The sequence below is a fragment of the Corvus kubaryi genome, unplaced genomic scaffold, assembly GCF_017639235.1.
Source record: "Corvus kubaryi isolate FWS band 111438036 unplaced genomic scaffold, C.kubaryi_AGA036_p1.0 136, whole genome shotgun sequence".
Taxonomy (NCBI): domain Eukaryota; kingdom Metazoa; phylum Chordata; class Aves; order Passeriformes; family Corvidae; genus Corvus; species Corvus kubaryi.
In genome coordinates, this window is record NW_024580670.1 from 11,412,318 (window position 1) to 11,428,697 (window position 16,380).

General features: G+C 45.2%; 1 long non-coding RNA gene across 1 annotated transcript in view; it reads left to right on the top strand.

Annotated features, from left to right (window-relative positions):
• Positions 1-1,544: 1,544 nt before the first annotated feature.
• LOC121659202 overlaps positions 1,545-16,380 on the top strand; it is a 51,438-nt gene continuing 36,602 nt past the window's right edge. Inside the window, exon 1 of the long non-coding RNA XR_006014208.1 lies at positions 1,545-15,986. This is a non-coding gene — a long non-coding RNA (uncharacterized LOC121659202). The remainder of the gene's footprint in view (positions 15,987-16,380) is intronic.

The following is a 16,380-nucleotide window of genomic DNA, read 5'->3' on the forward strand; positions in this document are numbered from 1 at the left end:
CTGTATTATACCTTACACTGGCCGGATTGTAAGAAGCTGTCAGGTAAAACCTCAGCTTTCTTTTTCTACTACAAAAATATGGGACAAAATATCCACTCATAAGCAGGTGCACATATCTGACAATTTTGCAAAGTCCTTACTGCCTTCCTCCTAGTCCCTGGAAGAGCCTGCTCCCAGCTTGGGAACAAGCTGTTTTATTCTTATTTAATGGATGTGGAACTCGTGCAAGGGGGTGGAGGTGCTGAGCAAGGTATTTTACAAAGCTTTTAAAAGGTCTCAAGAAATGTATATTTTGGTGACAGGAGCATGGACCCTTTGAAAAGTGATCCAAACTCTGCTAAATAAATTGGTCGGTGTGCCAAATAAAAGGGAGTCTTGCAAGCTCTTTATTACCATGGTGTAGGAATTTAAGAGGATTCAGCGTGGCAGTTTGGCCAGCAGATGACAAAATCACAAGGGATGACCTGAAGACTGAGATGATGGTTTTCTACGTCTCTGTTTAAACCAAATAATTAAAGTGAGGGTCTTTCCATTTGGTTCCAGCTCCTGCATGGCAAGTGAATTGTGGTTGAACTTGGCCTTCATTAACCAGAGGAACCAGAAACTGCTGTTCCTGCCAAATCATAGAATCATTTACATGGGAAAAGACCTCTAACATCTTTGAGTCCAACCTTTGGCTGATCACCACCTTGCCGACCAGACTATTGCACTAAGTGCCAAATGGCATGGCAGTAGCAGCAGGGCCTGAAAGGAGGATGGTTATTAGGAAACCTGGGGTTGATGGCATTTGGCTGAACTCTGCTGGCTGTGCAGTCAGTGTGCAGAAGTAACTGGGCTACTGCTGGGTTGGTATGGGCAACCAAGCAGTGGTCTGTGCACGCCTGCCTGCCTGAATGGACTCTGCCATGGCCTGAAACTAAGAGTTAACTGAGTCCCTGCACTGCAGCCTTCAGATGTATGGGTAGGATATCTCTGAGTAGTTCTGGGTCTCTCAGTTACTAGATGTTCTGCTTTGTACCTCAGTGGAGTTGATGTGTATTTTTAAAGAATGCAATGTGTTTCCACCAATCACTTAGAATAAATGTGTTACAGTATTTGCAAAAACTGTACAAGCCAACTGTACTGACACAAGAAAAGGAGGCAGGAGAAAATATTTGGGCTGCAGATCAGACTCGTATCAGTTGCCATGCGAATAAAAGAAATACTGAGAGTTGAGGGAATCCTTTAAACTACAGGATTTTTTAAATTGAGTTCTTATTTGACTGTTTATTTAGGCCCTACATTAAGACAAAAATGTGTGTTTAGCCAGCTCCTCCTGCTGGACCCAGAGCAACTATTAGGGCTTATTTCCACAGAAATATTGCTGATTCTGGCCCCAGAACAGAGAAGAAGGAGGCCTGGGAGAGCTGCTCTGCTTAGTGGCACTGGGCTCACTCTGTGGCCAGGGGCTCGAGCAGCCCCCTTGCAGTTTGGCAAACAGAGGCCAGCTTCATGTTTACATGGTAAAGCTGCTGCCAGTGGTTTGGAAAGGCTGCAGTATTTGTCTGCTCCAGGCTTTGTTTCTGGGTTTGTCTCTTGAGTTTGGAGAGACCAAAATGGTACCCCTTTGCTCTGGAAACTATGACTCGATCTGGCTGGCACAGGAGTGATATGACGCAGCTTACAGTATGGGAACTGTCTCACTGCTGGGAAAAGTCACTGAAAGGTCTGCTAGTTAATTAGCAGGGGGATTGTAAATAGCTAAAACCTGACTGAATTCCTCTGTCAGCTCAGGACAGGATCCTCCTGCCACTCCTCTTCCTGCCTCTTCGCTCTTTGACCACAATCGGTTATTCTGGAGATAAATTTTCTTCTCACAGCTTCTGCTCCAGTCACTACTATGGTTCACTGTGGCTGTTACTTGGTCCCTCTAGGAAAACAAGAAACTCAGTGCTATGGAAGAGCAGTATTCTCTCAGTCTCCTTCACACCCTTCGTAGTTTTTCCCTTTCCCAGGGAGAGGCTGAGAGCAGAGGCAGCCTGGCCAGTGCTGCTTGACTTGGATGCTGCTGTCCTCTCTTGCTTCAGCTGGTGGAAAGCACTTGAGGTAGATCTGCCTTGGCTGTAGCTGAATCACAACTTTTCTGAGCCAATCTGCCTGTGTACTTATGGCTTCACAGAGCCTGGTGCAGGTTCCTCATCCAGCCAAGAACCACAGCCCATGGCAGACTGGGTGGTGTAGAGATACCTTGGTGATATCTTCATCACTGACCAGTGCACAGGAGTAGGGAATCGGACACTTCTTCACTCAAGCCTCCAAACCCTAAGGCTATGAAATCAACAAGCCTTTTAGAAGGTTTATTTCCTTCTTCTTCAGACACTTCCAAGAGCCCCTGGAGGAAACCTGTGTTGATATCGGCAGTGCACCCTGGCTGAAAATGCATCAGAATGTCACCCATCTCACAACTGTGTGTCCTCCTTTGATAAAAAGAAGACATTTCTCATCTTTCACATAAAGATATTTTCCCTACATGCCAACCCAATCCCTTCCAATTGCATGAGCTCAGAAATCATCCCAAATGCAGTCTAAAAGTAAGTTGGAAGCAGGCATCAGCAACTGTGTTTGTGGAGAGGGGAGCTATCCCAAGTGCCTACACCAGCATTGCCTTCATTGGCCTCAACAGAGGGGCTTGTGTGAGCCAGCACTGACAGCACCAGTCCCCTGGCCAGGGTGTGAGCTCTGGGCTGGGAGGACTTTGCAATGATGGGAAGAAGAGTGTGGGAGGGGAAAAGGGAAGAGTAGTTTGGTTTAAAGATACTGTCCACAGTGCTGATTCACTGGGCTAATCGGATCTTGGTGGCATTTTTCCCCTGGTATCTGCTCTGTGCGTCTGTCGCTGTTTTTGAGAATTTATCTTTCTCATCAGAACTTGGGGTTTTTGTTGGGGTTTTTTCCTCTCTTCATTCAATGCCTGTTAGAGGAAAACATTTGAAAACAAGATGTCCTTTTCTTCAGAGCTCTGTTTGGTAGATCAGAGCTGCGATAAAGTCTCTTCTCATGTTGATTTCCATGGAACATGGGTACCCCATGGGCAGTGGCCAGCCAGTGCTACCTACAGCCTCTGCTGAATTCTTTTTTTTTTTTTTTCAATAGAAGTTCTCAGTTATCCAAACTTTAAAACTTATTTTGGGGCTATGCAGCAAAGGCTGATGGATGGCCGTTTTATGTTGAAGCATGCCTGTGGCATAGACCCTGTGGGCAAGGCTCTGGAGTCATTCCTTAAGTGACCCTATCAAATGTGGGAAGTGGCAGACTGTGATTGAATGGGCAGCCCTGATGGGGCTGGAGATGCAGAGGAGCACTGCCTTGCCTGGTCCCTATCCTCCCAGAGAAAAAGCCTAATGACAAATAGCTGAGAAATTTTTATTATAGTTCAGGTTCTGGTACAGCTGCTGGAGAGGTTTGAGCAAGTCTTGTGGAGCTCCACTGTGTCCTGTACAGATTGAGGTGAAGCCGTGAGCTAAGTTGAGCTCGTAATGACCAGTGTGCCAAAACTCTGAAATCTGCAGATTTGGAAAAAAGGGTCCAAGTCTTGGTTATTATCTGCCAGCTGAAAACTCCCCTCCAACCCCTGTTGTATCTGTTTAGCTGAGCACAGCGTGAGAGGGGGGCTGCTTGGGGAGTGCCTGATAAAAGAACTTTAGCTGTGCAAAGCTCCTTTGGTGAGACTTCTCCATAAACATCATCTGTTGTGAATTCAGCCTTGCATGATTACAGGCAGACATCTGTGTTGATTATGTGGGTTTTCTGGAGGAAGGATTTTAAAATATGGAAATGAACGGAGGTATTTGCACAACCAGTTAGCATCCGTTTCATGTTATTATTGAATATATGTCTCAGAGAAGAGCTTAGAGATCTTAGGTCAGAGTAGGGCTTCACTGAACAAGGTACAGAATATGCTTGAGGAGATACACCTTGCTACAAATAGTTTGAGACAGTCCTAGCCAGGGCAGACAGCTGAGCAGAGGGAGGGTGAGCATGAGGGGTAAGGTGACCTGCTCAGGGCTGCGTGCAAGAATGTAGGAACAAAGCTGGGCCAGGCTGCAGCTCTTCTGGCTCTGCCCAGTCCTCAAACACTGCTGTGCCCCCAGGCTTATGTGGGCAAATGACAAATAAGAATTGCCCTGTAAATCAGTGATAATATTGCTATAGCTCTCTCTGGTGTTTTTACCATCCTTCTCATGGTGTCTGCCTTACATCCTGAGATTTTGAGGAGATAGATGCTGCTGGTTTTAAGGATAAAGCATGATGCTAGTTTTACACCTTTACTGCATTCAGAATGAAGGGACAATAAGAAAAATATTCTTGTTTAAGAAATATCAAAACTCAGAGTGGTCTCAAGAGTGTGTATTAGCTTATAGGTCTGTATAAATCAACACATCTGCTTGTAGAAATTCAAGAACTTGAGATGAGGCAGTGAAAGGAGATCAAATACAATTTTAGGTGTAGATATAGGCTGTTCTGTGGTTTAGCACACTTTGGTTGAGATTTAGACATGAGTGAAAATCAGAATCCTCCTTCTCTACAGCTGATGTTTTCTGCATTTCAATTTTCTACCATCTTGAACATTGTTAATGTAGGAGATCAGTTGAGGGTTATGACTATCACAACAGTGTTACCAATGGGGCTGGTTTGGGACCAGCTCCAACCTGTTTCTTGCAGGCAGGTTCTGACACAAGGCGTTGAGCCATTAGATCCAGGCACCAAAAATGTAGAAATGCCAGTTGGCAGATGTGTCCCACTAACATGGAGCGACCCTTGTGATGGCTCTGTTTTTGCTGAGCAGCACCCTAACCCAAAAGGCACATATGGAGTTGGGAGTAGGCCACAACCAGGAGCCCTCTCCCATCTTGGGGTGAGCACTTCTCCTTCACACAACTGGCACGCTGGCAGCAGGACCCCCAATTGAGCATGGATAGGCTGTCAGAGGGACCCCAGATTAATGTGGCTTCAAGAAAACCTGTCCTCACCTTCTGTTTTTTTGTCATCACACAAACCTTCAGAACCTTTCTGTGGTACCAGGATGGCCGTTTGTTATGGTTATCACAACGGTAAAGTTGTCATGGGTAAAAACATCCCACTGTCCAGAAACACAAGAAAATAACATGGGCAAAGGGGCCCATCCTCCACACCCCCCTTCCCCTCATGAGTCCTCCACACTCAGGAAGTGGCAAGGCTGTCCTGTGTGGCCAAAAACAAGGCAAAAGAACCCTAGTGAAAAAGGGAGTTAGGGCTGATTGGTAAGCCAGGCATGGGCACTGAACATCTCTCAAGAGATAAGTCTCTGATGCTTGATTCTTTTCAGTCCTTTTGGAGGCCGTGATAAGGAGGCGGCAGTTGCTTTGTCAGGGTTACTCACGCTCTTTGTGCAGCGTGTTCAGTCACTGAACTTGTTCAGATAAGACAAACATCTAAACTCCATTTCCGGAGACACACACCAGTCTTTGCACTCAGGCAATGGTTATACTGGGGTGGGCTGCTGGAGACAGGGCTGATGATGAATGCTCTTGAGAAAGATGCTCCATTGTAGCTCATGGTTCCCGCTCTCCTTTGTTTCCCTGGACCTCCAAAACTGGAGTACCAAGTGGTCCAAATATCTGGGATGCTTGGCAAAGGTGGCCACAAGCATTGCAGCAGTGGAGGGGGAAGTACTTCTGAAAAACTCACCAAAATTCTATGTGCTTTGTGCTGAATAAAGCTGGACCCGCACAAAGTCTGGTGACATCCAGACTCATGTGTATCCCTTTTGCAGGATTTGTGAGTCATCAGCCATCAGAATAAAACTTGTTGTAGTTAGTGAGTGCTTCAGTTGCTGCTGAAAGGCAGCCACGAGGGAATAGAAACATGATTGATTAAAGAGAACAATGTCTGGGCACAATTGTTTAGGACAGACAGTGCAAGAAAATAATGTAGGCAACTGGAAATCTACAGGGAATTCTGTAAGGTGTCAGGATGTGATAAATGCCTGGGGTAGAAATCAGTCTAGCTGTTACTCAGCATCCTTGCTGCAAGAAGTGCTGGGGCAGCTCTGGTCACTCTAGTTGGCTGGAGCTCTTTTCCAAACTCACACAAAGCAAGAGGTTTGTCTGGGGAGCAGTGCTGACTAGAAGGAAGAAGCACTCCCCATTCAGTGACCTTAATTTTTTCAGTTTCTATGCTTTCTCTAGAGGGTTTCCAAATAACTGCTCATCTTGGTTTTTCCTGAGAGCTCAGAGGAGTCTTTCCCTGAACTGATGAGCAGAATTGCATCAAATGGCTGGAGCTGTCCCTGCAGGAGCAGCAGACTCAGAGCAGTCCTGCTGCCTTGGCAGTGAAGGTTATGGGAAGCTGTGTCTGTGGGTGTTACATTTTCTATTTTGAGACTTAACATGAAAAGGTTGAGATACAGCTTATGTAGAGACTTCTGGGCGAACAACAGCATCATTTGATTTTTTTTGTCCTCTTTTTTTGAGGAGATGCCTCATGAAACTGCCATTTCACACAGGACCAGTTTATAAGCCAAGTTGTGAGTAACAGACAGGTGTTACTTGTCCTAAACTGGGCTCCTAGTTGTGTTGTTGTTCTGCACTGAAAATGAATCTACTTTATATGCCTCCTGGAAGCCCTGGAGGGAGAGAGACTGCCAAAACTTTGAGAACTTGTTTCATTATTCTGTCCAAATCTCCCCTAAGATCTCTTTGTGAACAGATTTCACATAGGGAAAAGATTTTCACAAAAAGTCTTCATTCCCCTCCTTAAACAGACTTCCTCTAAAGGCCACCAAGACAGCTGGGGACCTTTAGCACTCAGAGGACCTGGTCCACATTGAAAGCACTGTCCCCACAGTGTCCCTGGGGGATGTTTGTCCTGGTGACCCTGCACAGTGCTCAGCAGTTGCATCACTTAGGCATCTAATTGCATTTATAACCCAAGATGCCAGGTATAGGATGCCAATAAATTTTAAAAACCCTGCAATGGAAAGGTTATACTATATATTACCAGGCCATTGAGGATGCAGTTCTGTCAGCACAGGGTTATTCAATTAACTGGAATCCAAGCAATTAGTATGGCACGGTTTTATTGTTTGGTTTGGGGTTTTGTTGTTTTTTTTTTTTGTTTTTTTTTTTTTTTGTTAAATTCTACTACCAGAGCAAGGATTTAAAGTGTTCCTGAATTTCAGTGACATTTTTGTTCACTGCCAGTTGCCCAGAGTAAAATATTAGGCCTAAGGCATGTGCTGGTATCATCCTGCTGTGAACACCAGCAGAAAATCCTGTCCTGAGAGGTGCTTGTTCTGGGAGGAATGAATGGACATAGCCTCCCTCTCTTTCCTCGTGTTGCACTGGATTCTCCTTTACAGGTCACCCAGCAGCACTGTGTGATTGTGTGGATTTCCCAGCTTTTCCCAGGCTATTTTCTTCGGGGGCTGGGAGCAGTTTTGGCAAGCAGTGACCTAGTCATGGTCCATGACCAAATGAATTCATGACCTCATGGTTCCCAGTTTTCCCCTGTGTTCTGCTGATGTGCTGTGCTGGCTGGAATAACATGGTCTGTGTGCAGGCAAACCCACAGAGTCCTGTTGTCCTGTGGCAGCATTTCCAGGGTGGAAATACTTCTCTTGCTTTATCTGAACCTGCCTGTCCATGTCCCAGCTGCGAGGCACTTGCTGTGCACCTATTCCATTCAGGCTCCAGTGCCCTTCTCTTTCCTCAAGCTTTAATTCCATCCTTGCTTTCCCCATCCCCAGACCAGCTGCCTGCCCAGATGCAAGGGCTGTCTGTTCCCTTCTTGTGGAAGGCAGCTGCCTGCAGCAGGGAACTCCAAAAGCTGCCCACGTCCTGAGCATTGAAACTTTGTTGTTTCAAAGTCACTTTGACCTGAGTGCTGCAGCAAACGTGTACAGCGTCTGCTGCCGCTGCTTCGCATGAGGGAGCTGCAGTCAAATATTAAAAAGGCAGCAAGAGCATTAAATTATTCGGCAATGGAACATTGTCATTCCTCCATAAAACTATTTTGACCTGTAGTTTTCTATGGAGTCCATTGCTCTTAAATGTGCAGTGAGAAAGGAAATTAAAAATTAATCTTTATTTCCATCTCAGAAGAAAACCTTAATTCTCTGCATTGAAATTATACTCATAATCCAGGGTAATAAATTATAGTTTTTAATTGCAGCTAGTCACAGCCAATCAAATGGGAACCTCTCTCTTTCTCTCTCTCTCTCTCTCTCTCTCTTGCTTGCTTTAACTTTGCTATACAGAAAAACTCATGGTGTGCTGGAAAAAATTCACATGCATTGACCCAGGCTCTAATATTGTGTGGAGCAAGGCCAGGATGTATTAAAACAGCCAGATTCTCTTCTTGCCTGGCACACTTGAGCCAGTGACCTGACAGTACCTCATGGGCACCGGCTGCACCAGGCACACAAGCACAGGGAAATTGATAAATTGTACCATTCCCACATGGGGAAAGTGTGGTGTAGGATCTTGTTCAAGGTTATGGCGTGAGTCAGTGTTGAATGAGGAACAAAATCTTGATCTTGGTTCACCTGCTTTTGACTCCGAGACAGAGCCACCCTTCCAAGCAGAGGATGGGAACCAGGATGCCCTGCTCTGGCCCACTGACCAATGTTGCTGACCTTCAGGCATCTCAGCTCTGACATCCGACCTCTTCTGGCAAAAAGGACAGCTGGTTAAAGCAGATGCTTTCCTTGTGCTTGGTGTCTGTTGCAAGTAACCTCTGTGTTCTTCCACGTTACAATGTGTTGCAGACAAGTGGAGTGTTTCTTGGGATTTGATGTTGCTGTATTGCCTATGATGAAAGCCAGCTTGCAAATGGGCTTACTGAGGTATGGCAACCTTTAGCACAGCCAAGGAATTGTCTCTGTTCCCCAAAAACTGATGCTCTGCATGTGCCAGCTCTTTCCATTGCTATCCCACAACATCTAGCTGAGTGCTTGCACACTCACCACACTGCTGGATCATCCTGTCATCCCAGCCCTTGTGTAGTGGTGCTTGGCCAGGGGTTGTTGCCTCTAGGAGCAGCCCATAAGGTGTATAAACACCTGTGTAGTGCAGGTACCTGAAATGTTTGCATAGCACCATTCTCCTGGCAACTCGGCCTTGCTGGTTTGTGATTTTTTTTTTTTAACTCCATTATATCCCAGACAATGTGATAGATCTGTTTTAACAAGGACGATTTTAAGGGTGGCTTAGCACTCCCAAGCTCAGCTAGGGAAAGGGAGAGCCAACAGGAGTGCAATCCTCAGCTGGAGGGAGAAGTAGTGGTAGTGGGAGTTTTCTATTCTGATAATTACTCCTAGCTCTTTCCTTTTTTCTTTTCCTCAATTATAGCAGTATGTGGAAGAATGGACAAGTGAGAAAAAGGATGGAGAAGTGGCAAAACCACCAGACACAGCTGTGAGAATGAAATGAGGTCCACGTGACATAAGAAGCCTTAAGTGGTTATTATCAATATAATCGCAGCAAAGGTGTCTGTTAGTAATCAGGATTAACCTAGTATGTCTCTAGTCATTGATTTGGAAAAGACTGTAAAATCTCTGCAGTGAGGATCTTCACTCTGTGGCCATTCCTTCTGAACAGTTCAGTCCTGTTAACTGCTCTGAGAACAGTGGGGGGAAATCCTTACCCAAGGATGCATGAAAAGGTACAGACAACAAAACCTAACAATATTTTTGTGCAAAGCACTGGTGTTCTTGATTAATAGTCCCTAGATTGCAGACAGGAGGTTTTATGGGGCCTTATTCTGCACTTTTTAACACTGGCTGTTCCTAGAGAGTTTTAGGCGGACAAAAAGAAGCATTAGCATGGGCAAAACATGCTTTTTCCATTATGACAGATTAACACCCCCAGAAATTCTGCTGCCCACCTTCCCTCACTGGCAGTGAGCTGCTATCTCTGGAGGATCTCTGTGTGCTCTGCAAAGGGCCCCAGTGCAAACCCAAATGGTGCAAGCCCTTCTCCAGGTGACTGGCTTTCCTGGTTGGATGACCAGCAGCTCCACGTTAGCAGGACAGGTGTGTGCTGCAGCAGTTGGGCAAAAAGGTTGATTTACCCACGTGAAATTTCAAAAGGGGGACATAAGTGGTGTGAGTGGGAATGGCTGCCCTGAGCACCTTGGGCAGAGCTCGTTCTTGCGCTCAGCTGCCTCAGCCCTAGGGCAAGCTTGAAAGAGAATTAGATGGTTACAAGGAAATAAATTTGGCATCCTGGAGTTCTTCTGCCATCTTGACTCTTCCATGCATTTTGTTAGACAGAGATCTCACAAAAATGTGTGTATTCTGAAGGGCTGTTTCTGTCTGAAGTTGTGGGGATGTTGATGACCAGTTTGCACTGAGCTGTCCTGTCCTGCCTTTGCTGCTATCAGAGTGCAAGTTTTAGCTAAAGGTAGCTTATGTGTGCTCATGTGTGGTGAGCACACCTCTGGTTTCTTTTATCTGAGCTGCTTTTAAATGTGAAATCTCTCCCTGAGCAGGATTAACCATGGCATAATGAATCAAACTGCTTGGAGGCTTTTTCTCATGATCTAGTTGAATTTGGCAGTTAACTTCCTTCCTTCTCTTCTAGTTCTACCAATTGGATTTACCTCTAAGTTATCCTTCTTTCTTGGAACATTTTAACAGGAATCAGAGCTGCATGTCTTTTCCACTCTTTCATTGTTTTCCCTCCTAAAACAGTTCCCCATAATTCTTGGTCATTTTTTATTCTATCTTTATTTCCCACTTTCCCTCCTAGTTTCATAAAAACAAAGAAAAAAAAAATGTTGAGCCTCTTCTCCTAGACTGTGAGACTGTAGAACAGCATACTTGGATTGCTGCGGAGGTAAATAAGTTTCTTGTGGTTCATGAAAGTGATTCTTAAATTTTGAATGAGACAGCTTTGTGATGCAGAAAGCTGAGACTGCCAGTTATTCAACCAAAGCCTCTGCTTCCCAACAGGGAGCAGTCAGGGAGAAAGGAGAACACCCAGTAGACTGTGTGTATACAGACAAGGCTCCTTCTGGAAATTAAATGGTTTATCTAAAGTTATCAGACTGCTGACTGCTCTTTAAAAGAGGTACCGCTGGGCTGGGGAAAGAACTGCAGTTCTATTTGTCAAATCTGAAGGAAGAATGATCCTGGAATTTATTATCCTATGTGTAATTTTTGTATTTAGCAGAATACTGAAAGCAGGATTTATGAACTAAACAAACCTGTTTCCGGAAGATGATGGCAGCTCTGTGCCTTTAGCAGTAGTGGCGGCACAGTGAATGTATCTCACCAGAAAATCTTTTATTTTATAGCACAATAAAATTAGTGAATGAAAGCAAAAAGAGGTATAATGGATCTGGGTTTTAACAAGCATATGAATCGGTATCTCATGAGATCTTACATGAAAAAAACATAATTGTATTTTGCTGGGAAAAGACATGTAGAGAACAAAAGGAGAGTAATAGGAGAGAGAATCTTGTGACCATGGTTGGAGATTTGACTAAGATGAGTGACCTGGTGCTTTGGGCCTCAGCCAGTGGGTTTAAGTCCTTGCTCTGCCACAGACTTTACAAGGACTCATCATTTCCCTTTCTGTGTTTTTTTTCACATCACTTCTTTCCTTGGTTTGCCATCATTAAACAAAAAATGATACTATTGTCCTTCCTGCTTGTGCGAATGATGGCATTTAACATTGAGAGATTCCATGAACCGCAGGAGTGCAGACCATGCAACAATATTGGATTTTTCCACTGTCATATGAGCAATTATAACAAGTTATCCATTTTTCATTGTTTCATGCTTCATGCACAGGGCAGGCAGACTTGATTTGCCTACGATTTTGTGGGAAGGCAAAAAAGATTTATCTGATGTTTGGAAATTTCCTGTAATTGCAGCACAACAGAAAAAAAGGTCTTTTGCTTTTCCTCCATCCTGGAAATGGGTAAGAGGAGCTCTTTGGTGAGGCCATGCAGTGACAGTTCAGACTCATGGCCATGTCATTTAGTGTTTGCGTGGCTTCCTGGTGATTTGGAATGAAGAGGATTGGCTTCTCTGTCCCCCTGCAGCCTGGGGACACTGCTGTTCCTGGGCCCAGGAGCATTTGCTATGCCCACTCCCCTGAACACATGTGCTGGCCAGAGAGATTGTCTCTAATGTAGGCTGGGCAGCTCTTCCTCACACACTCTTCTGTATCAAACACTTCCCACCTTGAAAACTTCCTTGGTTAACTGCTCATTTCAAAATCGTTATTAATGTATTTGCACAGGGATTTTGGAATTTAATTAGCCTCTTTTGAACTGTTCTTAGAATGTTTGTCTAGAGAAACAGAAAATCCCTCCATGACTTGTTTGCTTTCTCCATTTGTTGGTTTTCACTGGAAGGGGAAGATACCGGCGGGGTTTGCAGGGCTGCATCCTCCTGGTGCCACTGGTGCTGCAGCTGAGGATAAGCCACAGGCTCTGCAGAGGAAGCAGCTGGTTTTGGGGTGCATCAAGGCCCCTCCTGGCCAGGGCTGGGTTCATGTGTTGGCACAGGCTGGGCTGCTGAGCACGGTAGGACTCGGCCAGCTGGTGACAAGGGGCTGTGCAGTGTCCCAGCACACGGCTTGCCCTTACTGCTGACCCAGGCATGTTTGCACCCAGACAGCCATGCTGGCTGAACTGGGCTCCCATTTCCCTCTTCATGAGTTTCCTTCGGGAAATTCAAATCCCTGAGTGAGATCTCACTTCCAGAGACCAATTGGCACAGTGTGATTTTCATCTCACTTTTTAGAAGTGCCATGTTCAGAGTAGCAGTTCTGCCATACCCCATCCAGAACATGTTGCAGGCTGTGCATGTTCATGTGTGCAAATCTGTAGGCTCTCAGTTTTCATTTGAAGGCTGGTTTAAGTTGGATTTTCTTCCTTTTGTCTGATCCTTGAGAAGCCAGGCTGGGCAGAGCAGGACGGGGTTTCTGGTGTTCCCTACTGCCGTGGGAGCACATGCGCTCTCCTTCTCTCTGGCAAACCACAGTGGTTATGACCACTGCCTCTGGTAGTGTTGTATTGGTCCCAAATTGAGGAAGGATGACTAACTTAATCACTCGATAGTTTTGATTTCTAAAATTAAACAGCCTGCCATATGTGCAACCCCGTTACTATATTTATGCCAGCAGTTAGCAGACAGCACCAGCCAAGCTGGAGAGGCTTTGCAGCTGCAGCTTGTGCCTGTGCTGCTGCTGCTGCTGTGAGCACACAGATGTTTCTTTGCCCTTTCCCCAAATGCAACTCTGTGGACATTTCTCCTGTGGAAACAAAAGCACTTGTACTCATAGAACTTTCTGGACACTCTTCAGCCATTGTTTTGTAAACGTGTCCTGATGCTCCCTGGTGAACCTCAGCTCCCAAGAACGGGTGGAAGGATTCAGGGACTGGATCAAACCCAGGAGACAGCGCAGCAAGCCAAAACTGAAGGCTCCAGCCCCAGTGCTCAAGCAGGGACAGCCAGTGAGCTGCAGGGGCTTCCTTGAGGAAATGGTGGGTGCTCCCCCAAAGGAGTCCCCTCGAGGGCCATGCAGGCCCCAGGGAACACATGGCAGCTGGCTGTCCTGGGTTGCCTGGGCTGTTCAGTGAATTAGGGGGATGAGATGCCCTTCTTCCACCATTTGTTTTGTAGGAGCTCAGTTAGCACCATGCAGATTTAATGGGATTCTAGGAGAGAGGAAATAAGATGAATAAGCAGTGGATAAAAGCCAAGGTGAAATGTACTGAAGTGGAAGGAGTGGACCCTTGTTTTTTGGAGGAGGGCAGACTGAGGGATGAGATGTTGGTTATTACTTTGGTCCAGGCAACATTCCTCTGTGATCTTAGACACGTTGCTTGACTTTGTTTGCTAGCAGGAAATCTGGCTTGCCTGGCAGAAGGATTAAGAGATGGAATGAATATTTAGCACTAACTAACCAAGAGTGTTTGGGTGAAACTGAAATATTTTGATGTATTAGATCTGATTTTACCAACTGACTTGGTGACTTATAGGTGCTTTTGTTTGGTGTTGAGCAAGTGTTACTGCAAAGCATTAGCAGCAGTGTGTTTGGGTAGGGTTGCATGTGCTTGTTGAGTAGGTGGCAGGAGAGGGTTTGTTTTTCATTTGCTTAGGTTTTTTATTTAAAACAATTGGAATCCTTGGGGATTTCTTTCTTGTGGAATGGAGCTATATGGATCTGGCATCTGTATGTAATAAAAGTAGAAAGTATCTCTGACCCTTAGGGCAATGTCGGATTGAGAAACCTGTATCAATTAGAGCAGAAAAAACCAAATTATTGTTAAATTTCTGTGCCTGTGGCACTCTCTCCTCTAAGGATGCATGAATGGTCTTGCATTACAGGGATACCCCAGAGCACCCAGGGGTGACCTACATACATCATCACACTGTGCACTAACCTCTCTCTTGTCCCTGCAACTTTTGGAGATCATCTTCCATACCTGAACATCATTCCAGTGTCCATAAACTGTCTAGAGCTAGTTCTTGTTTAACTGTTGCAGCTGCATGGAACTTGCATGCACGGATCTGTTTTCATTCTGAAATTTCCCCACAACACGCAAATTCTTAGAAATTTCATTGATGTACAGAGCAAAATGAAACACTGACAGGCCACTTTTTCAAAATCTTCCCTCCAGTATTTTGGGGGGAGTGTGTGGTTTTTGTTTCAACCTACTTCCTTCTGCTCTTTGTTTATTGGGAGCCAAGGAGGAGGCTTGTTGGACTGATTGCTGTTGTTTATTGAGCTTGCTTCCTTTAGGAAGATTTTTCAAGACCACTGTGGCCAGCACAGGGAAATGCCTTCCTATGCTCCACCTCTGCTCAGAGGGCAGGAGTCTGGCATAAAAAAACAAACAAGAAAACCTTGGGAATAATCCTTTCTTGAAAAGAGACAGTCCAGACTCACAGCATTTGAAGTTTCCTGGAACCAGGGATCATAATTTCTGTGGATTCACAGAACCTTAAGATTTTGTACCTTAAAACAGCATTTGCCTGTGCAGGCAAAAGGAGCCTTTATGTTTACTGTTTTGCTTGTGGTTAGTTACAGATAATTACTTAAAATTCTCAGGTGTCTGGATAGCATGGAGTATTGGGAAAGGAGAAGAGACTCTTCTGTGCCAGAGGCAGCATGGACAGCAGGGAGGTGGGCTGGCTCCTCTCTTTGGCCTGTTGCCTTGGGTGGGTCAGACTCCCTGCTCAGTTTCTGCATCCCAACAGTACTGTGTGCCAGCATTATTAGCAGTGATACATTATAAATTATTAACATTTGGAAAAGGTTTGAATTTATTTGCAGAGAGCTGTTCTGGGCAAAAAAGATGAATAGTTTTTTGGCTTGGGTTGGATTTTTTTATTGTTTAATTCCCTTTTTTATTTTTCATTTAGTTAGCTAGGTTTGAGTCCATACTTTGACTCATATTTTAAACAGCAGCATCAAGGATCTCACTGTTTATGCCAGCAGGGCATTTGGCCCTCTCCACTGTGCTCTCTGCCTCCCTTCTGAAAGGTGATGTGGGATGTATTGATCCCAGCTTTTAGGACTTGTTCTATTTCTGAACCCAGACTGCAGTGTAAAGTACAAACACCATTTTAAAAGGGAAGATCTATATTAGAATGACAAAGAGAATAAATTAAAGCAGCGTCCCCTCTCTAATGGTCTGCAGGCAGTCATTAAGGAGGGAATGCCCACTGCTGTCTACCTGAATGATGCTTTAGAGTCTTCAGTACCAGGGGACTTCAGTGAGCACAGTATTGATTTTTGTTCCTACATTAAGCTTTTAGCTTTGCAGATGGTTTTCTTTGAAGTCATTAACATTGCAATGTGCAGCATGAGGGGGAAATAGCTCTGCTGCTGTGCAGGTACCACCTCTGATCACTTCCTTCTTGAGCCATCATTCAGCTGATGCACCTGCAGGAGAGTGAGGAGAAAAGGAAGTGAAGTTGCAAGCCAGGACAGCCTTGGAACGGGGTGAGGAAGAACAATTTTTCCAAAAATTAGCAATGTTTAAAGCTTTCTTAGTGGTTGTGAGCCTGGGGTGGGGGAGTTGGAACACAGCCAAGGGCTGTGGCTGAATCCTCTGGGTGTACCTGGCTGTGGGTGTGGGGAGGCTGTAGCAGCTCAGTGGGGGCTGAGAGCTGCCATCAGCATGTTGAACAAAGAATCTTAGGTAAATTCAGCTATCAGGCAAGCTCAGATTTTCCCACCTCAAGACTGAGGACAGTGAAGTGGTGACAGGGAAACATCAGAGGTCTGCTACTAACATCGGACTGAGGTTTGCACCGGGCCCCAGGTTTGTTAGTTAGAGGATTAACACAGCTAAATCAGTAAATCAAGATGGTTATGGTTGTTTCAGATTTATCCA